The sequence below is a fragment of the Oncorhynchus kisutch genome, linkage group LG28, assembly GCF_002021735.2.
Source record: "Oncorhynchus kisutch isolate 150728-3 linkage group LG28, Okis_V2, whole genome shotgun sequence".
Taxonomy (NCBI): domain Eukaryota; kingdom Metazoa; phylum Chordata; class Actinopteri; order Salmoniformes; family Salmonidae; genus Oncorhynchus; species Oncorhynchus kisutch.
Window position 1 is genome coordinate 10302523 of NC_034201.2, and position 14362 is coordinate 10316884.

The window sequence follows — 14362 nt, forward strand, 5'->3', positions numbered from 1 at the left end:
TGGTGGGGCACATTCAGAACGTAGGTTGGATGGGGATTGTCACTGCACAGCTATTTTCAGGTCTCTCCAGATATGTTTGATTGGGTTCAAGTCCAGGCTCTGGCTGGGCCACTCAAGGACATTCAGAGACTTGTCCTGAAGCCACTCCTGCGTTGTCTTGGCTGTATTCTTAGGGTCGTTGTCCTGTTGGAAGGTAAACCTTCGCCTCAGTCTGAGGTCCTGAGTGCTCTGGAGCAGGTTTTCATCAAGGATCTCTCTGCACATTGCTCCGTTCATCTTTCACCCAATCCTGACTAGTCTCCCATTCCCTATCGCAAAAAAAAACACAGTATGATGCTGCCACCACCATGCTTCACCGTAGGGATAGTGCCAGGTTTCCTCCAGACGTGATGCTTGGAATTCAGGCCAAAGAGTTCGATCTTGGTTTCATCAGACCAGGGAATCTTGTTTCTCATGATTTTAGAGTCCTTTAGGTGCCTTTTGGCAAACTCCAAGTGGGCTGCCGTGTGCCTTTTACCGAGGAGTGGCTTCCGTCAGGCCACTCTACCATAAAGGCCTGATTGGTGGAGTGCTACACAGATGGTTGTCCTTCTGGAAGGATCTCCCATCTCCACAGAGGAACTCTGGAGCTCTGTCAGAGTGACCATCAGGTTCTTGTTCACCTCCCTGACTAAGGCCCTTCTCTCCCGATTGTTCAGATGGGTCAGGTGTTGGGAAGGGATCACAGTAGTGATTGAATGAGGGTGTGAGGTATGAGTTGAGGTGTTCAGAGGCTTGACTTCAGTACACGGCAGGGGTTGAGGTGTTCGTAGGCTTCAGTGCAGGACAGGCTCATCATGGATGGATGGTGTTCGAGAAGAGCTCAACTCTTCCATTGATAACAGGACAGGATTTGACTGGGAAGACAAAAAACAATAACACAATACACTACACAGTTAGAAAAAAGAACTAAGAATGAGTTAGTCCAAGCAAGTAGTAAAATCATTGATGTGTAATAATGTGATTGTGTTTGTGTATATGATTAACTCTACATACAATAATGAGCTACAATTGACAGGTCTACTCACAGTGCTTGGAGAGGAAACATTCAATGTGCCTGTGGATGAGAGGGCACATGAGACGTGGCTTCATTTCATGTCAGGAGAGAGTTGACAATGGTAATGGAGTGGAGCTGTCATCACCTCTTAAACAGGGAACAGGAGGGGACTTAGCTGTAAAAACAAAAAGCAGATACATTCCACTACAGCAGCTCCATCACTTGGGCAACACGTTTCTCCATGAAGTTAATCTCAGACATCTCAGAATCCCCAAAGTCAAACACAGACTGCACATCTCGCCCACTTGACACATCAAAGTAGCCCAAGAAACGTTCCTGAATGAAGCTCTGATCATCCACACCATCATCCACATCATCCGTACCTGACGATAACTGACAACTGCAAGCAGACTGGTTGCACCATAGGTCCCAGAGTGGTGTAGAAATGTTTTATCCCTGGGGCCTGGCGTTTTTCCTTATTTGGTAACCTAACCAGGAAAACTCTGCACCCTAAAGTTTTATACGGGATATGATGGGACCAGTTTGTCTAATCAGGTCACATGGTTCTAAACAAATGTTGTAAAAAATTATCCTGGTCCTGGGGAGGACAAAACCCTGTCAAACTGCAGCTACCTTATACTTGTTCATATATGAATTATATTTAGACGAGACTACCAAGACACAGAGACAGCAACTGATAGACACTAGAACTCACAGGGCTGAGCTGGCTTTATGCATGTTTGCATCATGTAGGCCTATGCAACTGTAGGGCTTATGAAAAATGTATTCACAGTCTATGTCATCACTATTATGTTGATTGATTATTTCCAGTTAATAATTTTGGATCGAAGAAACTCCAAAATGTTGTGTGGAACAAGCCCAATACACCACACTAGGATCATTCTCTGATCCTAATCCTTTGATTGGTTGGAGGATGTCCTCCGGAAGTGGTCATAATTACCATGTAGGTCTATGGAAGGGGTTAAGGCATACAAGCCTCCTAGGTTTTGTATTGAAGTCAATAGCTGTCCTCCGACTACACCATGGTGCTAGCCTAGAGTGTGTTGTTGTTGACTACTGTAGACCTTCATTGCAAAACAGTGTGTTTTACTCAGGTATTTGGTGACGTGACTATATTTAGTACAGTTTTATCTAAAAAGCATAACTTTTTTCATGTTTAATTATTTTAATTTTAATAATTTTTTTTTTTTAATTCTGAAATTCACTGAGTAGGATGGTCCTCCCCTCCCTCCTCTGAGGAGCCTCCACTGATGCTGACATGTTCTGATTTACTTTCCCCATTCTCCTATCACAGTAGCTTTTATCATGCTTATTCCTGGGTAATTATTTATAACCTGTTCAGGTTATTGATAGTTAGTTAGCATTATAGTACAGGTACTTTATGTAGAGATATAGAAATTGCTGTTTGAACAGGTCGTATGGTTTCCCTTTTCTCTATGAACTAATCAAAAACCACAGTTTCCTCAGAGAAGTTCCTGCACACTTTTAGAACTGGTGTTTGTCCTGACCATGTGACCTAACCAGGAGAAACTCCAAGCCCTAATTTATGCCTCATAATTAATTTCCCTCTCTTTATGTCAGTCAAAGATGACTTTGACTGACATAAAGTCATCCTTCAAAATGTCCCCATAACTCAGAAGACATTGAGCTCTGGTCAATTAAACAAAGTGTTTGACATGTGCATGGTCAAATTTGAATGAATGGTGTGTGAGTGTGTGCGGTATGACAATTATTGGATAAAACTTCTGGTAAACTACAGCCACTCATATCTGATGATGAAGAAGGACTATTTATTAGGCTGCCTACTGTTCTCAGTGCAATTAAACATGAGCATTTGAACATGTGATTCGTGATATGGGAATGACAAGAACTGTGAGTATCAAGGTTACAGGTGATTCCTGGCCAATCATATATAACACTGATTTGCATAGGGGGGAGTCATGAATACGTTTAGTGAAGGAAGTGCCGTAATGCTGACATACTGCTGAATGGTGCTGACACAGAAAAAGTGACAGATGAGTGTGAAGGTACCAGGGCAGTATTAAATATGGGGCTATTTATAGACTTAGCATGGGGTCTATATGGTGGCAGCCTTGGAGTGCTGCTGTGTGCATTTTCCTCTGGGTGCTCTGGGCCTGGTGTGGTGTGGTGGAGGACTTTAACCATGTGGAGCACTGTAATGACTCTACATGCTCAGCTCACCACGGGGCTACCTGGGGGGGCAGCAACCTGAAGAAGATATGCCAGCGCCTGGAGGACAAGCCCTGATTTGTCACCCTCTATGACCCCCGCAGACACATGCCCCTCTAATCTGCCTACACCTTCAAATGGTGGTCTTATATGAAGAAGACTATTCTGGTCCCTTAGAAATGGACTTATATATAAACTAAAGCTCACTGTCTTGATCAGAGAATGTGTGAGCCTTTGTTTCGCCCACACATTCCATAACTCAATATCTTTCTTTAGTAATAGCATGAATCCCCGCAGTAAATATAGAGCTCTTGAATTACAGCAGTAGGTTATAATTTAAAAGATAAGATAGTAGATCGGTAGACAGTCAGGCACTGCTTTCCCGCAGTTCTGCTAACGACGGCAAGAGCAGGTGTTCGGGTACAGATTGTAAGGAGCTCTGGTAAGCAGGTGCATGGGGTTTCTCGACTAGTGATTCCGAACAGATGGGAATTAAATCAGGAAGCCCCTTTGTTAAAGAAACAGACAATGTCACACAGTATACAGTCTGATAAATAAAATCTTTGGCTTTGGAAAAAATATATATTATTGAAACACTGAGTTTTCTTCATTCCTGAAATGTTAAATCTGCACACCCTGTACAAAACAATCTGTATCAATAGGCACCTACCTCGCCGATAATCAAATTGATGACCTCTCTCTCTCTCTCTCTCTGCCTCTTTCTCTCTCTCTCTGCCTCTCTGTCTCTCTCCATGTCTCTCTGCCTCTCACTCACACACTCTCTCTCTCTCTCTATCTATCTCTGCCTCACTTTCTCTCTAGTTCTCTCTCTGCCACTCTTCCTCCTTCTAGCTGGCCTCCAGTAAAGCCAGTAGTAATATGAAGCCCTTCCCCCAGTCGGCCTAGATGCACATGCGTCTCATGGACAGTCAGGCGGTGCTGGATGACTTTGCAAATGTGACCCAGAACAAGAGAGGCCAACTGAACCCAGACAAGCACCAGTCTGAGCCCCTGGAAAAGGCAGCCACCTACACCCTGACCAACGTAGTGCCTTAGATCCGAGAGTTCAACACCATCCCCTGGGCCCAGCATGAGGACCGCATCAGACAACACCTCAACAACTACTGCCGTGGCAATGCCTAGGTCAACACCAGGAGTCACCTCGGCCGGGAACATGATCAGACGGTGACAACCAGGAATGTGTGGGCATACCAGAGTACATGTGTACGGCCTACTACTGTCCAGACTATTACCACAATGCCCCCTACCTAGAACGCTACCGCCTCCCCGTGTTTGGGGCCTACGGCCTGAATGATAGGGTCAACAATGCTGTGGTAGAGGTGCCTATATCAAGACCCTAGAGAAGTTTCTGAAGGGACGGATGGACGTGGACAAGAACTATCAGATATTCTACAATGAAAGTGTGCCTAATGACATGTAGCCATACTAGGAAATATTTTGTCTCTAGCTAAATGATGACAGACATAAAAGCAAGGTTGTAGTATTGTGATGTGGATGCATTTATTCATACATACACTAGAGGGCGCTCCTGACAAACATCTGTGGTCAAATGTTTCTTTAATCTGCTTTGAAGCAACCTTTAATGGTTATGTGATTGTGAAGAAATGCATAAGACTGATGCAACAATGTAATTTCATTTGTGTTGATTGACAAAGAGCCGGGAGGGAGAATCGTGCTGTGCTTGGTGTAACATTCATCTATTACATCCAGGGGAGATTGACTACCCCTCACAAGTTGACCGACCGCGGTACTGCAGGTATTGTCTCCAGAAAACAGGATACCCATTATACAGAATTGGGAAATGGCGATCTCCTTGGTCAATATTCATGGTATACAGTGCACTCGGAAAGTATTCAGACCCCTTGACTTTTTCCACATTTTGTTACGTTACAGCCATATTCTAAAATGGATTAAATAAATAAAAAAAGAATCATCAAATCTACACACAATAGCTCATAATGACAGAAATATCTTATTTACATAAATATTCAGACTTGCTATAAGTCTCGAAATTGAGATCAGGTGCATCCTGTTTCCACTGATGATCTTTGAGGTGTTTCTACAACTTGAGTGGAGTCCACCTGCGGTAAATTCAATTGATTGGACATGACTTGGAAAGGCACACACCTGTCTATAGAAAGTTCCACATTTGATAGTGCATGTCAGAGCAAAAACCAAGCCATGAGTTCGAAGGAATTGTCCGTAGAGCTCAGAGACAGGATTGTGTTGAGGCACAGATCTGGGCAAGGGCACCCAAAAAATTCTGCAGCATTGAAGGTCCCCAAGAACACAGTGGCCTCCATCTTTCTTAAATGGAATACGTTTGGAACCACCAAGACTCTTCCTAGAGCTGGTTGCCCGGCCAAACTGAGCAATTGGGGGAGAAGGGCCTTGTTCAGGGAGGTGACCAAGCACCCAATGGTCACTCTGAGAGATCCAGAGTTCCTCTCTGGAGATGGGAGAACCTTCCAGAAGGACAGGTTCTCCCATCTGAGCCAGTCCTCAGTAAAAGGCACATGGCAGCCCTCTTGGAGTTTTCTTAAAGGCATCTAAAGAATTGTCAGACCATGAGAAACAAGATTCCCTGGTCTGATGAAACCAAGATTGAACTCTTTGGCCTGAATGACAAGCATCAAGTCTGGAGGAAACCTGGCACTATCCCTACGGATAAGCATGGTGGTGGCAACATCATGCTGTGGGGATGTTTTTCAGCGGCAGGGACTGGGAGACTAGTCAGGATCGAGGGAATGATGAACGGAGCAAAGTACAGAGAGATCCTTGATGAAAACCTGCTCCAGAGAGCTCAGACCTCAGACTGGGGCAAAGGTTCACCTTCCAACAGGTCAACGACCCTAAGCACACAGCCAAGACAACACAGGAGTGGCTTCAGGACAAGTCTCTGAATGTCCTTAAGTGGCCAAGCCAGAGACCAGACTTGAACCCGATCAAACATATCTGGAGAGGCCTGAAGAGCTTTGCAACGAAGCTCCTCATTCACCCTGACAGAGCTTGAGAGGATCTGCAGAGAAGAACGGGAGAAACTCCCCAAATACAGGTGTGCCGAGCTTGTAGCATCATACCTAAGAAGACTCCAGGCTGTAATTGCTGTCAAAGGTGCGTCAACAAAGGGTCTGAATACTTATGCAAATGTAATTTCATTTTTAAAATTTGTGATGTAGACTGATGAAGCAAAAAACCCAATTCAATCCATTTTAGAATAAAGCTGTAACTTAACAAAATGTGGGGAAAAAATCAAGGGGTCTGAATACGTTCGGAATGCACTGTATAAACAAATCAGCAAACACAATCATGGTACCAGTAATTGCTCCAATTTCACCAGATATCTTTCACCAGATGTATGTCCTTGAGCCGATTACTTTAATATCCCTCAGCCTGCAGTATCTCATCAGCCGTCGACTTGAGAAAGTCAATGAGAGGGAACAATACTGAGCTACCCTCCAACGTCACTTCCTAGAGTAGCTCACATTGTGTATCTAATGTTTCCAACAATTCCTCCACGTAGCAAGGTGGTGACACTTCCTGACATTCTTGCGCAACTGAGCATTCTCATCGGAAACAATGAGATGACGTCATCGATGGCATTGTCACATTTTTTTTTTTTTACCGTCTATGATTACATGAGAGTAAACTTAACATTAAAATTCGGGTTCTTAGACAAGCATTACATCACTGCTGAAACATTACGCCTTGAGCCGCTGGCTGTGACAGAAAACCAGGACCATTAGGAATGTAGGTCAGAGGACCAGAAGGGGTTAAATGCAACCCATTTGCAGAATTGACCAGTCATAAAAGGCTTTAAGATGTATCGGTCTCTTCTTTTCATTGCTAAAGCACAGCTGAGTGGTTCCTCTGTGGTTCCTCTGTCCTTGTTGGCACACGTAGTCTTTTTTTCGGTCTAAACAAATCCCTGCAGCGATATTTATAGATCTGTATTCCTAGAACTGCAGGTAACTGCAGGTAGTCTAGTGGTTAGAGTGTTGGGTCAGTAATTGAAAGGTTGCTGGGTGAAATCCCAGAGCTGACAAGGTAAAAATGTGTCGTTCTACCCCTGAACAAGGCAGTTAACCCACTGTTCCTAGGCCATCATTGTAAATAAGAATTTGTTCTTTAACTGACTTGCCTAGTTAAATTTAAAAAACTGCAAGTCATCCTAAACAGCACAGACTATAGGCTACACATCCCCTGTATACCTGCATATGTATAAACTCCTTGTGTAGGCCTGTCTGTGCTAAATTACTTTCCACACACATAAAACAACTGAGAAAATATCTTCAGCTCAATAATACATTAGGTCTTTGAATCAATGTTCATTCAAACCACAGGGCTGGTAACCTCAGGGGCCCCCAGATAGGAAAATGTGTAGAATTGCAAGAAATGTGTTTTAAAACAGCTAAATATTTAGCTCAGCCTCTTGGCAAATTGTGAACAAAAGCAGACGATGAGCTTAAAGAACAGCAAATAAAGATCTCTGCCTCATGGCAAAAATGTGAAGAATAGCATTACTAAACAGGACAGTTTTCTCTCTGCACCGTGGCACAATGTGTTGAAATGCAGTAAGTTAGCTGATTCCCCACTCTAAAACCCCCCCAAAGTCGGTACCCTGGGGCCCGAAACGCAGTAGCCTGGTATTGGTTACCAAAATACATCAATGCCATCTCATTTAGAAAAGACCGCTGAAGAATGACAGCCTCTAATTGCAGGCTCAGAATTCAGTGGTGAGATAAATTCATAACTGCATAGTAGTTTGCCAAAACACGACCCAGTTAAAACTTCTTTGGGAACGGAGGGCAGTATTGAGTAGCTTGGATGAATAAGGTGCCCAGAGTAAACTGCCTGCTACTCAGGCCCAGAAGCTAGAATATGCATATAATTAGTAGATTAGGATAGAAAACACTCTGAAGTTTCTAAAACTGTTTGAATGATGTCTGTGATTATAACAGAACTCATTTGGCAGGCAAAAATCTGAGAAAAATCCAACCCGGAAGTGGGAAATTTGAGGTTTGTAGTTTTTTAAGTGAATGCCTATCCAATATACAGTGTAAATGGGGTCGGATTGCACTTCCTAAGGCTTCCACTAGATGTCAACAGTCTTTAGAACGTTGTTTCAGGCTTCTACTATGAAAGGGGAGCGAATAAGAGCAAAACACACATTTATTGTCTAACATGGAGTCCTGGGAGTACCATCCGGTGAAGATCATCAAAGGTTAGGGATTAATTTTAACGCTATTTCTGTCTTTTGTGATACCTCTCCTTCTTTGGAAAATGGCTGTATGGTTTTCTGTGGCTAGGAGCTGACCTAACATAATCGCAAAGTGTGCTTTCGCCGTAAAGCCTTTTTGAAATCAGATACTGTGGCTGGATTAACAAGAAGTTTATCTTTAAAATAGTGTGTAATACTTGTATGTTTGAGGAATTTTAATTATGAGATTTCTGTTGTTTGAATTTGGCACCCTGCAATTTCACTGGCTGTTGGCGAGGTGGGAAGCTATCGTCCCACATATCCCAGGTTTTAACCTGTAATGAAAGTATTCCCGCCATAGTTCTCCTCGCCTGGGCATGTTCAGTACAAAAACTTTTTGGGGAACGGTGCAGATGGAAATCTATGAACGTAACTGTAACGGTTCTCCTCGTCATCTGAGGAAGAGTAGTCAAGATCGGACCAATGTGCAGCGTGGTATGTGTCCATGTTAATATTTAATAAATCAACTGAACACTGAATAAAAAAACAACTAAGAGAGTGAACGAAACAGTCCTGTAAGGTGCAAACACACAAAACAGAAAACAACTACCCACAAACACAGGTGGGAACAGGCTACCTAAGTATGGTTCTCAGTCAGAGACAACGGTTGCCAGCTGCCTCTAATTGGGAACCATACCAGGCCAAACACATAGAAATACAAAACCTAGACTACAAAACATAGAATGCCCACCCCAACTCACGTCGTGACCAACCTAAACAAGAAACATAACAAAGGAACTAAGGTCAGGACGTGACAGTACCCCCCCCCCCAAAGGTGCGGACTCCGGCCGCAAAACCTAAACTCATAGGGGAGGGTCTGGGTGGGCATCTGTCCACGGTGGCGGCTCTGGCGCAGGACGTGGACCCCACTCCGCAATAGTCTTGGCCCCCTTACGTGGCGACTTTGGAGCGGCGACCCTCGCCACCAACCTCGGACTGGGGACCCTTGCAGCGGGCTCGAATCAACGGGAAACTCCGGCAGCGCCGGACAGGCGGGTCGACTCCGGCAGCGCCGGAGTGAAGGATGTCTCCGGCAGTGACTCCTCTTTCACCCCAGCTGCCAAACTAACCCTGATACAGTTGACCATCCTACCCATGCCAGATTACGGAGACATAATTTATAGATCGGCAGGTAAGGGTGCTCTCGAGCGGCTAGATGTTCTTTACCATTCGGCCATCAGATTTGCTCCTTATAGGACACATCACTGCACTCTATACTCCTCTGTAAACTGGTCATCTCTATGTAACCGTCCTCACTCCCCCCGAAATATCTACTGCAGCCCTCATCCTCCACATACAACACCCGTTCTGCCAGTCTCATTCTGTTAAAGGTCCCCAAAGAACACACATCCCTGGGTTGCTCCTCTTTTCAGTTCGCTGCAGCTAGCGACTGGAACGAGCTGCAACTAACACTCAAACTGGACTGTTTTTTCTCAATCTCTTCATTCAAAGACTCAATCATGGACACTCTTGTGGCTTCTTTCTGCGATGTATTGTTGTCTCCACCTTCTTGCCCTTTGTGCTGTTGTCTGTGCCCAATAATGTTTGTACCATGTTTTGTGCTACTACCATGTTGTGTTGCTACCATTGTTGTTGTTATGTTGTGTTGCTACCTTGCTGTGTTGTCATGTGTTGCTGCCTTGCTATGTTGTTGTCTTAGGTCTCTCTTTATGTAGTGTTGTGTTGTCTCTCTTGTTATGATGTTTGTTTTGTCCTATATTTATATTGTATTTATGTTTTATTTTTAATCCCAGGCCCCTGTCCCAGCAGGAGGCCTTTTGCCTTTTGGTAGGCCGTCATTGTAAATAAGAATTTGTTCTTAACTGACTTGCCTAGTTAAATAAAGGTTAAATAAAAACAAAAAGAAATAAAATGGTATTGTAGAATTCTAGTGGTGCTGTTTACTCAGTAGTGCTGAATTTCAGCCTCAGCTGAGTATCTTTAAATCACTCAAATGTATTTATAAAGCCCTTCTTACATCAGCTGATGTCACAAAGTGCTGTACAGAAACCCAGCCTAAAACCCCAAACAGCAAGCAATGCAGGTGTAGAAGCATGGTGGCTAGGAAAAACTCCCCAGAAAGGCCAGAACCTAGGAAGAAACCTAGAGAGGAACCAGGCTATGAGGGGTGGCCAGTCCTCTTCTGGCTGTGCCGGGTGGAGACGATAACAGAACATGGCCAAGATGTTCAAATGTTCATAGATGACCAGCAGGGTCAAATAATAATACTCACAGGGGTTGTAGAAGGTGCAACAGTTCAGCACCTCAGGAGTAAATGTCAGTTGGCTTTTCATAGCTGATCATTTAGAGTATCATTACCGCTCCTGCTGTCTCTAGAGAGTGGAAAACAGCAGGTCTGGGACAGGTAGCACGTCCGGTGAACAGGTCAGGGTTCCATAGCTGCAGGCAGAACAGTTGGAACTGGAGCAGCAGCACGACCAGGTGGACTGGGGACAGAAAGGAGTCATCAGGCCAGGTAGTCCTGAGGCATGGTCCTAGGGCTCAGGTTCTCCGAAAGAGAGAAAGAAAGAAAGAAAGAGAGAAAGAAAGAAAGAGAGAATTAGAGAGAGCATACTTAAATTCACACAGGACACCGGATAAGACAGGAGAAATACTTCAGATATAACAGACTGACCCCTAGCCCCCTGACACATAAACTATTGCAGCATAAATACTGGAGGCTGAGACAGGAGGGATCGGGAGACACTGTGGCCCCGTCCGACGTTTAAACATATAGATTTTCCTTTGTACTTCCTCATTTCCACCATTTGTTTGCCATGCATCCTTGATTTAAAAAAATAGCCTTCATTCCAATGCATTAGCTGTATCAGTTGATTCATCAGCGTTGCTTTTGTCAGGTCAGTCAGCTGTTTAGAGAACTCATTGCTTTGTTTTTCAGGTGTGCGCGGGTATTGGCCCGTTTATTTAGCTTTATTATTTTCTATCAATATTTGTTGTCTTTCCTGGAACAGCTGATGATGGTCGACAATATCAGTAGACAACTAGCCAATAGCTAGACACCAATACGCATCCAATCCATCCAACAAGTATACGTTAATGACAGTAGGCCTATAGTTGACTCTTTTGGTTAGAAGCATTTGATTTGGCAATGCCACAGGCCTACATTATTTTATGTGCCCATGAAAACAGTTTTCAAGGTGAAACATAATGAAATGTTACGTTGGCATAGCAACACTTACAGTGGATTTTCTGAGATCTCCAAGATTCAAGTATCGTACAGAGTTTAAGTTCAATGTTTGAATTCAGTTGTTAAATGCTTAATAATGACAAATACATGTCATTAATGTACGGAAAGAAAGGTAGTGTTTTATGTCACAGGATCTGTGAAGACTCCAAGTGTTCAACTCATGTAGGGCTATTATATTGAATGCAGGCTACCTGTTCTGCATGTGTTCATATGTGTCAAATGTCCTCGGCTGAAAGGGGAGGCTACCTACCGGCAGTGTTTTATGCCTAGTGGAGTAAACGCAGTTTACCCTCCTTTTTTTTCAGAAAAATACATTAAAAGTATAGGGAGCATAATTTATTTTCTCACCGCGACCGGCAATCAGAGTTTACCCAACTATTTAAACTTTTTTTTTTACCACTACATCACTGGCTACTGGTAGGCCTATTTGACGTTCATGGTAATACACAATAGCCTATACAAGTAAATTAACTGTGTGTTAGGGTGACCATCACCTTTTTCCAGGGACGGTTTCAGACCCATTTCGGGTGTCCCGACTTTTCAGGCTACAAAGCAGGTAAATTTGTCAGCATGATGCATCAATTAATGTAGACCTAATCAATGGCAATCACCGAATGTCATTAGACTCACTTTTTGGTGTAATTTGTAAACAGATGTTGATTTCCATTCGTCAAATGGTGCGAGTATACATGCAGTTTGGATGCTGGAATTATTTTGGAGTAGACAAACATGCATAACAGGTAACCTACTTTTTGAAGTGATTTGTTTGACAAATCATGTTCATGCCAAAAAGGTCATACGTTTTACCGTTAAATTATGTCTTTGTTATTAGGCCCATAACTTCTTTTTTTTAAAGAGACCCCCGAATGTCACAGTGTCACACTCTGACTGGATCGCCCTGCCTCCCGCCTGTGTACCAGTGTCCTAGCTTAAAAATGGACCAATAGAAGTATAAAGAGGGGTTCCGATGGAATGTAGGAATGGCAACATGCAGGAACGCCCCGAATTGCTGGGCGCAAATGCACCCTTCTCGAGATGGAGAACAACAGATGCCGGTGACCCAGTGGCATGTATTCATGAATGCCAAGGGAAGCCAGTCTTCCACAAAAAATGTACCAAGAAAAAAATGACCAATACTAAATAATTTATCTTTTGTCTCTCTGAGGTTTCATAATTTCCCTTCCATTTGCAAGAGGCTGAATGTATCTCAATGGAGGAGGGGCAAGCGAAACAGCGCCCCTCTGGCTCTGTATGTGTAGCCCATCTATCTGATGCTGTCTGGTCAAAAAGAGTATGACATTGTTGCTGCCCTTTGCATTGAATGCAAGGGAAGCCAGCAAGCATTTGGCCTCCCTTGATATTTTTTAAAAATACAATAATATCCAAACAGCTTTGACCTAAACTGTGAACGGTCCCGGCACACCAAAAAAAAAGCGTGAAGGGACGCCAGTTTGGATTTGGCTTCACAACAATCACACCACATTAAACCAAATGTCATTGACCGAAAAAAACATGTGAATTGTTTCATCTTGTTGTGTTGTTGTCCTCAGGTGACTAGCTAGCTAGCTAAAATTGTCCCTTTCCTAAATTAGCCATGGACTGAGATAGGGATGTGGACTTGTGGTTTTGCTTAATTATCCGTACTGGCCAACGATTATGATGTTAATTCTGATCCAACCATAAATTCATACATTGTGCCTCTGGCCTGAGAGGATGGAAGTTCAATATGTAGCTAGAGTAGTAGGCAAATGTTAAGTAGCTGGCTAATCGTTTCCCATGAAAGGAAGTTAGGCTAGCATCAAGTATTTTAGCCAGGTAGTCTAGGACAACAAAAACGAAAAGTGTGCACTGCGTAACAAAGTCATAGACTGTTTCGGCAACATGAAAAAGGAGGATGGCATTGCAGTTTCTCTACAAGTAGTATTAGTCAACATGTTTTTTTCTCCTTATGCACACACAAATCAGTATCATGGACTGCAACATGAATGTTCAGTCATCAGTGTATTAGACTAAGCATAGGTGGTTTGATGATGTTGAAATGTTGAAGTTGAAATGCTGGTGTGGTACTGTTTTCTTTGCGAATTGTGTTAATTTTCTGGTGTTCTAAATCAATAGTTGTTTAGTAGTCTGACAATCTCCGCAACATTGACTTGATTGACCATGCTGTAGGTCATGTTCGTTACATGCAATACGCTTTGTGAACTCCACCAGACATGTTGCTCTCCGTTTTTGTGATGAAACAAAGGTGTGGTTGAATCTATTCTGTGTTTTCTTATTGTATTGGCCTTATGCCTATATATCACGGTGGCAAGTCATATGAACTAGCCGGTTATATAGAGCAAACAACGCAAGTATCACAACACAACAGTTGTAATATGTTTTTTCCCTGGCTTGGCTTCCTCAGTGACTTTACTCATGCGCCACTACTGCGGTGACCATAGCAACGAAATAAACAAACATTTTCAACATGTGAAAAAGTGAATAGTTGTAACACCAAAAGCATTCATAAAAAAAGTATTTAAAGGCAGGATAAAATATTAATTCAAAATGAGGTTAGAAAACAATGATTTGTTATTGTTAGACGTGACTCTGTGAACCTATAATCATATAATTGCACAGTCAGCTA

General features: G+C 43.2%; 1 long non-coding RNA gene across 1 annotated transcript; it reads right to left on the reverse strand.

The window, feature by feature from the left end:
• Positions 1–644: 644 nt before the first annotated feature.
• LOC116358137 (uncharacterized) lies at positions 645–10860 on the reverse strand. Its single transcript, XR_004206018.1, has 3 exons — positions 10762–10860; positions 1068–1211; positions 645–896 (listed from the first exon to the last, which is right to left on the reverse strand). It is a non-coding gene; the product is annotated as an uncharacterized LOC116358137 (long non-coding RNA).
• Positions 10861–14362: the final 3502 nt, after the last annotated feature.